Consider the following 14,427-nt stretch of genomic DNA (forward strand, 5'->3'; position numbering starts at 1 on the left):
ATCATAGAATGTTTTGGATTGGAAGGGACCTTAAAGACCATCTAGTTCCAACACACACAGACACACCCACACCCCCCCACCATGGGCAGAGACACCTTCCACTAGACCAGGTTGCTCAAAGCCCCATCCAACCTGGCCTTGAACAATTCCAGGGAGGGGGCATCCACAACTTCTCTGGGCAACCTGTTCCAGTGTCTCACCACCCTCACAGTAAAGAATTTCTTCCTAATATCTAATCTAAATCTAATCCAAATACCTTCTTTCAGTTTAAAACTATTACCCCTTCTCCTATCACTACATGCTCTTGTACAAAGTCCCTCTTCGGCTTTCTTGTAGACTCCCTTTAGGTACTTGAAGGCTGCTATAAGGTCTTCCTGGAGCCTTTTCTTCTCCAGACTGAACAACCCAACTCTCTCAGACTGTCTTCATAGGAGATGTGCCTCCAACCCCCTGATCATCTTCGTGGACCTCCTCTGGACCAGCTAGAGCAGGTCCATGTCCTTCTTATGTTGTGTGCCTCAGAACTGAACACAGTATTCCAGGTGGGGTCTCACAAAAGTGCAGTACAGGGGGACAATCATGTCCCTTCACCTGCTAGCCACGCTTCTTTTGATGCAGCCCAGGATTTGGTTGGCTTTCTGGGCTGCAAGCATAAATCACTGGGCCATGCTGAGATTCTTGTCCACCAGTGCCCCCATGTCTTTCTCCTCAGTGCTTCTTTCAATCCGTTCTCTGCCCAGTCTTTCTTTGTGCCTGGGATTGCCCCAACCCACTTGGCTTTGTTGAACTTAATGAGGTTTGCACAGGCCCACTTCTCAAACCTGTCAAGGTCCCTCTGGTTGGCATCCCTTCCCTCAGGTGTGTCAACTGCACCACACAGTTTGGTGGTGTTGGCAAAGTTGCTGAGGGTGCACTCAGTCCCACTGACCATGTTACCAACAAAGACATTAAACAGCACTGATCACAATATCAGCCCCTGAGGAACGCCACTTGTCACCAGTCTCTACTTGGACATTGAGCCATTGACCACAACTCTGAATGTGACAACGACGTGGTTTAAACCCAGCTGGCAACCAAGCACCATGCAGCTACTTGCTAACTCCCCCTCACCCAGAGGGATGGGGGGGAGAATCAGAAAGGAATGTAAAACTCAAGGGTTCAGATAAGAACAATTTAAAAGGTAAAGCAAAAGCTGCGCACTCAAGCAAAGCAAAGCAAGGAATTCATTCACCACTTCCCATCAGCAGGCAGGTGCTCAGCCATCCCCAGGAAAGCAGGGCTCCATCACACATAACGGTTACTTGGGAAGACAAATGCCATAATGCCAAATGTCCCCCCCTTCCTCCTTCCTCCCCCAGTTTATACACTCAGCCTGATGTCACGTGGTATGGAATACCTCTTTGGCTAGTTCAGGTCACCTGATAATACCAGTCTCATAACCATTTGTTGATTCGCCAGATTCAACTGGCCCATTCAAACCCCTTTCCTTTGATCAGGAGTATTCATGAAAAAAGCACCTGTGCACTAGAGTCTCTTACTGCTGTTCCCAGGGTTCTGTAATCCTTCTTGATGCTCCTCAGACTGCTCCTGGCTGTATCACTGGTGCCCACATGAAACAGTAGTGGTGGATAATAGTCTGTGGACTGTACGAGGCTAGGTAGTCTCTAGGTAACATCTCTGATACAAGCCCCCAGTAAGCAGCACACCTCTCTAGAGAGTGTGTCATGCAGGCGAATGGGTGCCTCCATACCTGTCAGAAGGGAGTCACCTACTATCACCCATTGCCTTTTCTTAGTTGTGCTGGTTGTTATACGGGGAGCAGATTGGGCTGCCTTACTCAGCTCCAACATCTCTCCTGATGTGATGTGTTGTCCTGGTTTCAGTTAGGATGGAGTTAATTTTCTTCTTAGTAGTTAGCACAGTGCTGTGTTTTGGCTATGATGTGAGAACAATGTTGATAGCACACTGATGGTTTTAGTTGTTGCTGGGCAATGTTTATACAAAGTCAACGACTTTTTGGTTTCTTTGGCCCTGCCAGTGAAAAGGCTGGAGGGGCATGGGAAATTGGGAGGGGACACAGCCAGGACAGGGGACCCAAGCTAGCCAAAGAGGTATTCCATACCATATGACATCATGCTGAGTGTATAAACTGGGGGAGGAAGGAGGAAGGGGGGGACATTTGGCAATGACACTGCCTACATGGATGTCCGCTTCTACAGATTCTGCTATGGCTGCATCCAGACAGAGTTGTCCTGGAGTGGATCCCAGCAGTGGTGGCACAGAGGGTCCATGAATCATGATCCCCCATCTGAGAGGAGACCTTTGGGAAGAAACCAAGCATCAAGGGATGGTGGAGCTCCAAGGCCCCTGAATGCCACCTCCCAGCAGGATCCCCAACCCAGTGCTTCTGGGAAGCAAACACCACCAAGTGCAGAGGAGTGTGTGGTCAGCCCTGGGAATGGAGGATACATCCACATCAGCATGTTGGCACTGCCACCCCTGTGCATCTAGCTCTCTTTTCAGAGAGCCCAATAAACACCCAGGTGCTTTTCATGGGGTGTTTTTACAAAACCAAAGAACAACCCATTGCAGGGAATACTTTCCAACATTGTCTCAACAATGTAGGAAATGCAGAGGGGAGAATTTCCTGCAGTGTGTGGTGATTTTATTTAATGTAAATACTGCAACAGAGCAGGTGTTGCTCATACTCTCCCAGCCTCCCCATTTCAAGCACTGAGGCTGGGGTGTCCAAGCCCTTTAAGCAGCAGCCAGGCTGCAGCTCTGAAGACTTGCTAATCCAGGTGCTGTGACCACTGTCTGGCTGACAGCCCTGTCCCTTCTGGGTCCTGTTCCTGGTGCCTCTGCACCCAAACGGTTCCCATCGTCCTCCAGTCACACCAGACTGAGCCTTTCTGTGACACCTCTACAACAGCAGCCAACCCCCATGTCCATGACAGGGAGGCAGCAGGGGGTTGCTTGTCCCTTCTGGGCACAGGCTGGCTGGTTCGCAAAAAACACTCCAGGGGAATGAGGCCCTTTTGCTGATCCACATGCCTTGGCTTGATCCCTATCAGGGAAGCAAAGCTCCAAACCCCAGGAATCCAGAATTGGACTGCCATGCAAGCAAAGCACAGTTGTGTGTAAAAGTCAGTTCTTTGCTAGCTGAAGAGAGAGGCAAGGAGACTTAATATAGAATTACCAAGGGAATTTATTCTTCTATTTTAGCTATGTGCATAGTGGTGCCCCAGCCTAATGCATGGAGGACCATACAGATGAAAGCAGGGTTTATATATGTTACAATACAGTTGTGTATACCAATCAAGTTAAGGGATGGGCTAATCAGTTACTATTGCTTGAATAATCAGTATGTACTTGTCCTATGCATGTGGTGCAGACATATGATCAGTGGTGTGTTAATCTTCATTGTTCTAAACTCATGCCCTGTGCAGGTTGGGAGTTTATACTGGATTACGGTCAATTGCAGTTCTAGCTGTGGTTATATGCCTGGTTTCATTGAAGGATAAATCCTCTATTGCTTTGTCATTGTTATGGGGTGCTTTCAGCTGGCAAGAGCTAGCTTAGGTTGGGTCTTCGGGTCATATTGACCCTGAGGTAAAAGCTCATAGTCTCAGGTAGTGTACATTGTTCTAAGCAAGTTGTATTGCAGTTAGCATCTTGTCTTTCACATGTGCCACAGGCTGAAGCTGTGGAGGAACTGGCTTTCAGAAGCAGCACCTGTGAACTGTTGTTAAAGAGGAAGCCTGAACAACTTGTTTCCAAAACTAATTCAGTGGAAAATTCACAGTAAATAGCTGTAGCTAATCATGCCCTAACCAGAATTCTCATGTAGCTGCAGAGGTACTGAATAGCCCTGAGCATAAATATTTGCAATGGTTTCAGAAAGGATTGATCCACTAACTATCCAAACATGTATTCCTTATAAACCATTGGCAAGAGATGTAAAATTTCCAGCCCTTCCAATCTCAACCATTTTGTGATTCTGATTCTGTATTTGGGAAGAAATGTACCTCCTCTGACCTTATTCAGAGACATCTCTTGGAGAGAGCTCTCTTTTCCCCTGCCCAAAGTTGTTCTGTCCTTAATACTTTGCTCTCATCTTTAGTTAGGGCTGTGACTACTTGTAGCACTATTAAAGACAAAAGATTAGTTCATGCCTTTGTCATGGAGTCCCCTGTTTGTTGAACAAAGTAATAAAATTCTTGCATGTAGTAAACTGTAATAACTTTTGAATGAGTCATCTGATCGATTCTCAGATTTCAAAGATTGTTTTGGCCACCAAAAAAACTGGGAAATGGGGGACAGAGATCTGTTTATGCCACCCAATTAGAATAGCCACTGTTTATATAGAGACAAAACAGCTGATGGATGACATCCATCAATGGTGTTCAGCATAACAGTGCTCCTACTTGACTTCCTTCTGATTTTCTTCCACATTCCCACTGATGGGAAACTATCCAATGTTATTCCAATTTACAAGGAGGGCATGAGGGAAGACCCAGGGAACTACAGACCTGTCTAACTTCAGTACCCAGAAAAATCATGGAGAAGATCATACTGGATGCTATTGAAAGGCATTTAAAGGACAATGCAATCATCAGGCACATTCAACATGGGTTCACAAAGGGAAAGTCCTGTCTAATTGATGTGATAGCCTTCTATGATAAGGTCACCTGCCTAGTAGAAGAAGGGAAGGCAGTAAATGTAGTTTTTTCTGGATTTTGGGAAGGCTTTTGATAATGTCCCGCACATTATCCTTCTAGACAAACTGTCCAACTGTGAGATGAGCAGATACACTGCACTGGGTGAAGAACTGGCTGAATGGCTCAGAGGGTTGTAGTGAATGGGGTGTCCTGGTTTCAGCTGGGATAGAGTTACTTTTCTTCCTAGTAGCTGGTACAGTGCTGTGTTTTGGATTTAGGATGAGAATAATGTTGAGGATAACACACTGATGGTTTTAGTTGTTGCTAAGTAGTATTTATACTAAATCAAGGACTTTTACAGTTTCTCATGCCCTGCCAACGAGGAAGCTGGAGGGGCATGGGAAACTGGGAGAGGACACAGCCAGGACAGGTGACCCAAACTAGCCAAAGGGATATTCCATAGCATAGAACATCGTGCTCGGTATATAAACTGGGGGGAGGTAGCCAGGGGAGTGGGGGGGTGGGGTGGGGTGGATCGCTGCTGGCCTTTGGTCAGCAGGTGGAGAGCAATTGTATTGTGCATCACTTGTTTTTTTCCTTGAATTTTATTTTGCTTTCTCTTTTTATTATCTTGCTTTTTATTAGAATTATTATTAGTAGTATTAGTATTATATTTTACTTGATTTCAATTATTAAACTGTTCTCTCAACCCATGGGTTTTACCTTTTTTCTATTCTCCTCCCCATCCTACTGGATGAGGGGGGAGTGAGTGAGCGGCTGCATGGTACTTAGTTACTGGCTGGGGTTAAACCATGAAACAAGGCTACATCTGGCTGGTGACTGGTCATGAATGGTGTTCCTCAGGACTTGATTCTAGGGCCAATTCTCTTCAATATTTCTATCAATGATCTGTGTACAGGCATTTTTAAATGACCGAGGACATATGTTACCATTGTCCGGGTTGGACAACCCAGGCCTGTTAGTTGAAGCTGCAGAGCAGCTTTAAATTGTCCTGGGAACAAGCAGTGGGAGAAAGAAAACAAGCTATGCACAAACAAGAAGCCAGGTGCAGAGCAAGTCCTGGGAACCGCAAAATCAACACACTCTCATCGGCACACTCTGATCAGGCGCCTGCAGCATGCTCACCAATCAGCGACACGGACGCCCACATGGCCAGAGACTTCTATCCAATCAGCTGTGTGTAAAGTCGGGTGAGCAGTTGGTTTAAGTTATAAATATGACCTGTTTGTTTAATAAAGTGAGCACGGCATGTAGCCATATTGGTGTGATTGTCGTGACTTGGCCGGCTCTCCACGGGGGACCCTCTTCGTCTGGCACCCGAACAGCGACCCATTTATTCGCTTAAATGCAGTTCACTTAAATGCAGTTTAGCTTAAATGCTGTTCGCTTAAATGTGGAAGTCTCCATGCATCGGACCCGAAGGGAAGTTGTCCAATTAGGGAGCTGGAGGTCAGAGGAAGGCAGAACCTGGAAGGCGAAAAGCGGAGTCCGGAGCTCGGTGTAGAGCTGCAGATCGCACCCCTGCCAGTGGTAAGACCGTGATGAATAAAACACGGCAGGGCTCTCTGCCGATACCCTCTCTGAGAGAGGTGAGAGCACTAAGGAAGACCGTGATGGAATTAGATGCGGCAATTAAACTGTTAACTAGCATCCTCTTTAAGAGAGGGGAGAGCATTAAAGAAACAGAAGTGGAAGCTTTAGTTTGCTGGCACGAAAAAAGGATAAGATTCCCGACCCCACATTATTGTTTAGTATGATGGAATGGAGAGAAGTGGGAAATTGCCTCTGGGATACTACGATTGAGGGAGGTAAAGAAAGAAAAGAAGCTAAAGCCTTAGGAGCTGCGTGGCAGTCTATAATTAACACTCTGGAAACTATGAAGGTGGGAAAAAAAAGTAGCGGCAGCAGCTATAGAAGCGTTGGGAGGAGATGTGGTAGAAAAACCAATAGAGCAGAAGGGTGATTCACCTAAGCCTTCTCTCTTGGCTATGTTTTTCGGAGTTGGGCATACTCGCCCTATGAAGGGTATGTCAGCCTCTACGTGTTCAACAGTACAGGAGTTTTTAGATAAGACAGCAGACAAACCGGAAGTTACTCCTCAGGGGTCTGTTGTGACTGAGCCGAAACCAGAAGAGGCTTTTGAGCCTCCCCAGGAAGGAGGAGCAGCGAGTCACGCGGCACCAATTGGAGCTGTGGGTGGAGCAAGGCCAAAACGGAGGGTGGCTACAGCTCATAGATCAAATCAGGGGGGGCAAAAGCGCCGTCCAATGTCATATCGTCCTCTTCCTGAAACATCATTGGATGAATTTGAGGAGGAAGGCGGGGAGAAGCTTTGTGATAACAATACAGAGAAATCCTTACAGGAGGAAATAGATAAATTAAGAAACCTGGTAAAGCGAGTTGAAATGAACCTGCCTACTACTTCAATACCTGTAATTCCTCCAGTCAGCCCAACTACCCCACCGATGCTGAACTCGAGAAAAGATCCAATTCTACAGCATTGGTCTGGTGTTATTCGTGATGCTATTTTGGAGGGTGATTGGCAGCTGACCAGCTCGTTAGCTTGTCCAGTACTGATTATTAATCTTGATGTACATAACTGGGACATGATTTATGGAAGGTTAATGATCCGATTTTAGCAATAGGAGTGTTGCAACCTTTTAAGATGATCCCTCATAATTGGCAAAATTGTTGTGATAGACTTGAAAGACTGTTTCTTCATGATTCCCTTACACCCTGATGACATGCAAAGAGCCTCACTAATGATGATTTGCAACCGTTCCGATCCTGGTTGCATGGCACCAAAGCCAACAGTCCTCGAATTTGTTCACCAGAACAGTGGGCTGCCCTAGAAGTTGTGTCCCACAAGATTCAGACTGGCTGGTGTGGTCGCTGAATGGCAAATCATCCGTTGTCTTTTTTGGTTTGTAATGTTGCCACTTCACCTTTTGCCCTTATTTTAAAATGGCAAAAAAAAAAGGGGGGGAAAATACGGCGATCGTTTTAGAGTGGTTGTTTTTGCCACTGCAACCCAGACATCGTATTTTAAGTCGCCCTGAAGCAGTAGCGACCTTGGTGAGAAAAGGAAGAGACAGGATTGTTGAAATTGATGGGACTGAACCAGCAGATCTCACTATTCCAGTCCATGGTGATGATTATGAGTGGCTCCTGAGACATTCAACAGCCATACAGGAAGCCTTGATGGGTTATACAGGTGTTGTACACAACAACCGGCCAAAAGGAACTCTCTGGAAGATGTTAGAACATTACCAGTGGACTGCGAGACCATTATGTTCAAAAAGACCAGTTGAAGGGCCAACGGTGTTCACAGATGCAGGACGAAAGATGAAGAAGGCTCCGTGTGTTTGGCAATCCGATAATCAGTGGCAGAAACACGTGATCACCGGTGAACCACGGGACAACCTTCAAACCTTAGAACTGAAAGCAGTGTGTTGGGCATTGGGAAGCTGGAACAATACACCTGTAAACATAGTATCAGACTCATTGTACATAGTTGGTGTAGTACAGCACATTGAAGATGCCTTGTTGAGAGAGACAAAGAACCAACATCTTGGTGAAATGTTTATACAACTGCGTAGTACTCTTCGACAGAGAAAACATGAATTTTGTATTATGCATACTAGAAGTCATCAGTGGACCATTGGTTTGGGTGAAGGTAATGCTAGAGCTGATGAAGCAGTCAGCTGTCTGGCAATAACTCCTCCAACAAGTTTGAAGAAGCTCGTAACAGGACGAGATGTTTCATCAGAATGCAAAGTCTTTACATTGACAGTATCAAATACCCATAGCAGATGCAAAGGGTATTGTCCGCTCCTGTCCTCAATGTAGTCATCATGGACCTGGTTTAGGGGTGAGCACTAACCCAAAAGGTCTGAAGGCACTTCAGGTTTGGCAAATGGATGTAACACATGTACCTGACTTTGGGAAGCTTAAGTATGTGCATGTCACAGTTGACACCTATTCTCATTTTATATGGGCCACTGCACAAACCGTTGAAAAGGCATTACATGTGGAGAGACACTTAATGTCTTGTTTGGCTGTCATGGGAGTACCTGTAGAAATAAAGACAGACAATGGCACAGCGTATAGTAGTCAACGAGTCACTAGGTTTATGACAACTTGGGGAATTAAACACGTTAAAGGGATTCCTCACTCCCCAACGGAGTAAGCAGTTGTTGAAAGGGCAAACCGTACCCTGAAGGATTATCTTCAGAGACAGAAAGTATGGCAGGACATAGATGTAACTAAACGGTTGACTAAGGTGTTGTTTACCTTAAACTATCTCTCCCTTATGGAGGGTAGAGAGGGACCACCTGTTGTTATACATCACCAAACGGCGCGAGGGAACCAGATAACTACAGTTCCTGGTCTGAATGTTTTGTATAAAAATATGGCTTCAGGTGTATGGGAAGGACCTAATCTGGTGTTATTTATCGGTTGCGGCAAATGAAGAGATGGGACGCAGCTTGATGCAAGCAAATGTCAATTTATTGTACAGAAGCACGAGTTTATATACACTTTCAGAAGCTGCGCGTTTTAAACAGATTGGTTCTTGAAGCTAAGCATTGCATACTAGGCAATCCTTGATTGGTGGTTAACTACCAGCAATTAACAGCAAGGTGTTACCTTTCCTTGGCGCCATCCTTGGCACCATCTGTCTCCCACTCCCCTGTGCTCTGTAAACACGTCTCATCATGTTAATTGTTGTCTAGACAAGCTCGAGCACATTCCCCTCAGCTAACTGATTGCCATGCATGGTCCTAGTTTCCAGCCCGCTCCTGAAATCGGTAGAGGTTATTTTTGTATCTCCACAGATAAAGGACCTATATGGATCCCTAGCAAGTTTGTGCGATCTGTATGTCAAGATCAGAAGACAGAAGAGAAGACTCAGAGCAAGCAGACAGAATAAACTGTCTATGTTGTAAGGGATGTAACCCGCGGGTATTATGCCAGTGTATGCTATGTGGGGTAAAACGGTTCTGTAGGCCAAAGTTTAAATGTAAATGGTGTAAAGAGTGTATGTGTTTGATTGGTAACCGGGCATGAAGCAAGAGAAAACATACGACTAGTGTAATACCACGCTGACTGGAGACAGCATACATCTTCAGAATCTGTGAAAGCACAGATTTGTGGGGTGGAATGTGGAAAAGAAAAAAAAAATGTGGAAATTGTAGGAGTAAACATGTTTGAGTGGTGGACTTAGTTTACGGTCTTGATGAATTTTTTTTACCCATAGCCCAAAGTATTTTTGACATCTTGCCTAGAACAAACATATGGGTGACATGGGCAAATATCACAGGGGTAACAGACTTTTGTTTAAGTCTGCAACAGGCAGACAACCCCTTTAGAACTTGTTTAATTGGTATTCCCCTGCAAGAGAATGAAACAAATTTTGATGTTTTTTGGAATGTTAAAGCAGTGAATCTAACCTCCAACCAGAATGGTACATGTATGAGTCCAAATGGCAGCATTAAATGCTAAGAATATACGAAGGTTAGTGGGCTGGGGAGAGAAACAATTTAATCTTACATCGCAGATTTTAAATTCGTTATTGCTTGATGTAGATAGTGTTAGGCATGCTACGCTACAAATCAGAGCTGCAATAGATTTTTTGTTATTAGCACATGGACACGGTTGTGAGGATTTTGAAGGGATGTGTTGTATGAACCTTTCCGATCATTCCATATCGATGCACAAGAAGTTGTCACAACTGTAGGGAAACATGAAGCATATTCTTGCTGATGATAATCCCTTCGATGTATGATTGAGAGGATTGGGGATAACAGGTTGGTTAAAGACGTTATTGATGGAAGGAATACACTTTGTTATAATCATTGTTGTAATGTTTTTAGCTGTTTATTTTCTTGTTTGAAGAAAGGTTTAACATCTATTGTGAAACAGACATGGGTTGTCCAAAAAGAAAAAGGGGGATATGTAGAGGGATTTTTAAATGACCGAGGACATATGTTACCATTGTCCGGGTTGGACAACCCAGGCCTGTTAGTTGAAGCTGCAGAGCAGCTTTAAATTGTCCTGGGAACAAGCAGTGGGAGAAAGAAAACAAGCTATGCACAAACAAGAAGCCAGGTGCAGAGCAAGTCCTGGGAACCGCAAAATCAACACACTCTCATCGGCACACTCTTATCAGGCACCTGCAGCATGCTCACCAATCAGCGACACGGACGCCCACATGGCCAGAGACTTCTATCCAATCAGCTGTGTGTAAAGTCGGGTGAGCAGTTGGTTTAAGTTATAAATATGACCTGTTTGTTTAATAAAGTGAGCACGGCATGTAGCCATATTGGTGTGATTGTCGTGACTTGGCCGACTCTCCACGGGGGACCCTCTTTGCATCTGGATGCAGGAGTTGAATGCACCATTAGCAAGTTTGTTGATGATATTAAACTGGGAGGTGCTGTTGACTCTATTGAGGGATGAGAGGCCTTGCAGAGGGATCTAGATAAATCAGAGTATAGGGCCATCATCAATGGCATGAAGCTTAACAAGAACAAATGCCAGATTCTGCACCTGGGATGGAGTAATACTGGACACAAGTATAAATTGAGAGAGGGGTGGCTGGAGAGCAGCCCTGCACAAAGGGATCTGGGGGTACTGGTCGACAGCAGGCTCAATAGGAGTCAGCAGTGTGCCCTGGCAGCCAAGAGGGCAAACAGCTTTCTGGGGTGCATTAAACACAATGTAACCAGCTTGTTAAAGGAGGTGATTATCCCGCTGTATTTAGAGTTGGTGCAGCCTCACCTCGAGTACTGTGTGCAGTTCAGGGCCCCACAACTGAAGAAGGCTGTTAAGGTCTTTGAATGTGTCCAGGGGAGGGCAACAAAGCTGGTGACAGGGCTGGAAGGCATGTCCTATGAGGAGCAGCTGAGGACTCTGGGTTTGTCTAGTTTGGAGAAAAGGAGGCTGAGGGGTGACCTCATTGCTCTCTATGGCTTCCTGAGGAGGGGAAGTGGAGAGGGAGGTGCTGATCTCTTCTCCCTGGGATCCAGTGACAGGACGTGTGGGAATGGTTCAAAGCTGTGTCAGGGGAGGTTCAGACTTGGTATTAGGAATTGTTTCTTTGCTGAGATGGTGGTCAAACACTGGAACAGGCTTCCTAGAGAGGTGGTCAATGCCCCATGCCTGTCAGTGTTTAAGAAGCATTTGGACAAGGCGCTTAATAACATGCTTTAACTTTTGGTCAGCACTGAATTGGTCAGGCAGTTGGACTAGGTCATTATAGGTCCCTTCCAACTGAACTATTCTATTCTGTTCTGTTCTGTTCTGTTCTATCAATAATAAGGAAGAGAGAAGTCTGTGGAGATGTGCATATAACACCTGCATCATATACATGGGATGGGCAAAGTTGGAGGTCCCATCCCCAGCACACAGGAGGAGACAGAGATGGATTGGAAGGGCAGCACGGACAGAGGTGAAAGAGCTCCTGATGAGAATAACCATCTCTGGTTATTAACCAGAACCAGGTCTGGGATCCCAAGCTGGGGTTTATAGACCAACTAAGCAGATGTGTTCAGAATGCCGATCAGAATACTCATCCCTTTGTTTTTCAATTATTAAAAATATATGGTTGGGGAACTGCATGCAGAAATTAAATGTTTCTTTATTATATATTTTTATTCAGTTTATAGCCCTCAAGAGATAAAGGAATATGTACAGACAATTTATTTGACAGGAAATGCATGTCTCTCTGGAGAATAAAGTACACTATATGATATGTTTTTTACCACTCTCATCTTGCAATGGTTTGTGCTCCAATTTATTCTGATTTGTGTAACTGAATCAGCAAAAGACATTCTGGGTGCTTTAAAACCAAAGATTGCTTCTTCCACAAATTCATTATCATCAGGCAGAATTAAAAATGCCCCAAATCTATTCTGAAGGTCATAACAGCTCTTTTTGGAACCATGTCTTCTGCATTCCATATATTTTTCAGTTTTCCAGAGATACCAAACAGGGATAACTGAACAGACTGGGAAAAAAGGAAGTATGGAAGAAAAAGTTAAATAATTTGTATTTCAGATCAGCAAGTGAAGCAATTCTCTGATCATTAATTTTCTGAATACTGAAGGAATAAGAAATAAATTCTGATTAATTAATTTTGTGTTGTGCTGCTATAAGGATAAGTAACTGTATGTATTGGGCTTGCATGGCAAGGTTTTGGTAGCAGGGTGTCTACAGGGGTGACTTCTGTGAAAAACTGCTAGAAGCTTCTCCTATGTCCCATAGAGCAAATGCCAACCAGCTCAAAGACAGACAAGCCATTGGCCAATGCTGGGCCAATCAGTGATGTTGGTAGCGCCTTTGTGATAACATATTTAAGAAGGGGAAAAACTGCTGCATAACAGCAACTGCAGAGGGAGGAGTGAGACTATGTGAGAGCGACAACTCTGCAGACACCAAGGGTAGTGAAAAAGGAGGGGGAGGAGGTACTCCAGGTGCCAGAGTAGAACAGTGGAGCAGATATCCAACTGCAGCCCACAGAGGACCTAATGCCAGAGCAGGTGGACATGCCTTAAGGAGGCTGAGACCCTGTGGAGAGCCTGCACTGTAGCAGGCTCCTGGAAGGACCTGTGGACCCATGGATAGAGGACACAGTGGAGTACTTTGATCCTGAAGGACTGCATCCCATGGAAAGGTCCCACACTTGAGCAGTTCGTGAATAACTGCAGCCTATGGGAAGAACTCATGTTGGAGAAGTTCCTGGAAGACTGTCTCTTGTGGGTGGGACCCCATGCTGGAGCAGGGGAAGAGTGTGAGGACTCCTCCCCCTGAGGAGGAAAAAGCGGTGTATGATGAACTGACCATGATGAACCCCCTTCCACATCTCCCTGTTGCTGCTGGGGGGGAAGAAGTAGAGAAATCAGGACTGAAATTATGCCCAGGAACAAGGGAGAGGTGGGGGTAAGGTGTTTTAAAATTTAGTTTTTATTTTCTCATTATCCTACTCTGTTTAGGAATTGTAATAAATTAAACTAATTTCCCCGAGCATAGTCTGTTTTTCCCATGACAGTAATTGCTGAGTGATCTCCCTGTCCTTATCTCGACCCATGAACCTTTAGTCATATTTTTCTCCCTCTGTCCAGCTGAGGAGGGGGAGTGATAGAGTGGCCTTGGTGGGCACGTGGCATCCAGCCAAGGTCAACCCACCACATTGTAGTAAAGAAATTTTGAGTGATTCCATTATTGTTTGTCCAAGCAGAAAAAAAAAACAACACACCACCTTATTGTTTCTCCTAAAATAATCTGATAAACCTGCTAATTTCAATTATGAATATTAAAAAGATAAATATTTTAATGGGTTTGTATTTACATTTGTTTTGGGGGCTTAGAAGCCAAAAATTGTTTTCAATACAGATTTGAAAGTGATGCACAGAAGAAAAGTATCCGTTTATCTTCTTGTTTCTGTCAAATAAAGACCTGCACCAGTATAAGCTAGGGGTTGAACTGCTGGAAGGCATCTCTGCAGAGAAGGACCTGGGAGTCCTGGTGGACAGCTAATTGCCCATGAGCCAGTAGTGTGCCCTTGTGGCCAAGAAAGCCAATGAGATCCTGGGGGGCACAGTAGGAGGAGTGTGGCCAGCAGGTCGAGGGAGGTTATCCTCCCCCTCTACTCTGCCCTGGTGAGGCCCCATCTGGTGTACTGTGTCCGGTTCCGGGCTCCCCAGTTCAAGAGAGGCAGGGAACTCCTGGAGAGGGTCCAGTGGAG

At 45.1% G+C, this 14,427-nt stretch overlaps 1 long non-coding RNA gene across 1 annotated transcript; it reads left to right on the forward strand.

The window, feature by feature from the left end:
• Positions 1-293: 293 nt before the first annotated feature.
• Positions 294-11,598, forward strand: LOC121080705. Its single transcript, XR_005825470.1, has 3 exons — positions 294-508; positions 3,491-3,495; positions 11,586-11,598. It is a non-coding gene; the product is annotated as an uncharacterized LOC121080705 (long non-coding RNA).
• The last annotated feature ends 2,829 nt before the right edge of the window (positions 11,599-14,427 follow it).

Source organism: Falco naumanni, chromosome W (assembly GCF_017639655.2).
Source record: "Falco naumanni isolate bFalNau1 chromosome W, bFalNau1.pat, whole genome shotgun sequence".
NCBI lineage: Eukaryota > Metazoa > Chordata > Aves > Falconiformes > Falconidae > Falco > Falco naumanni.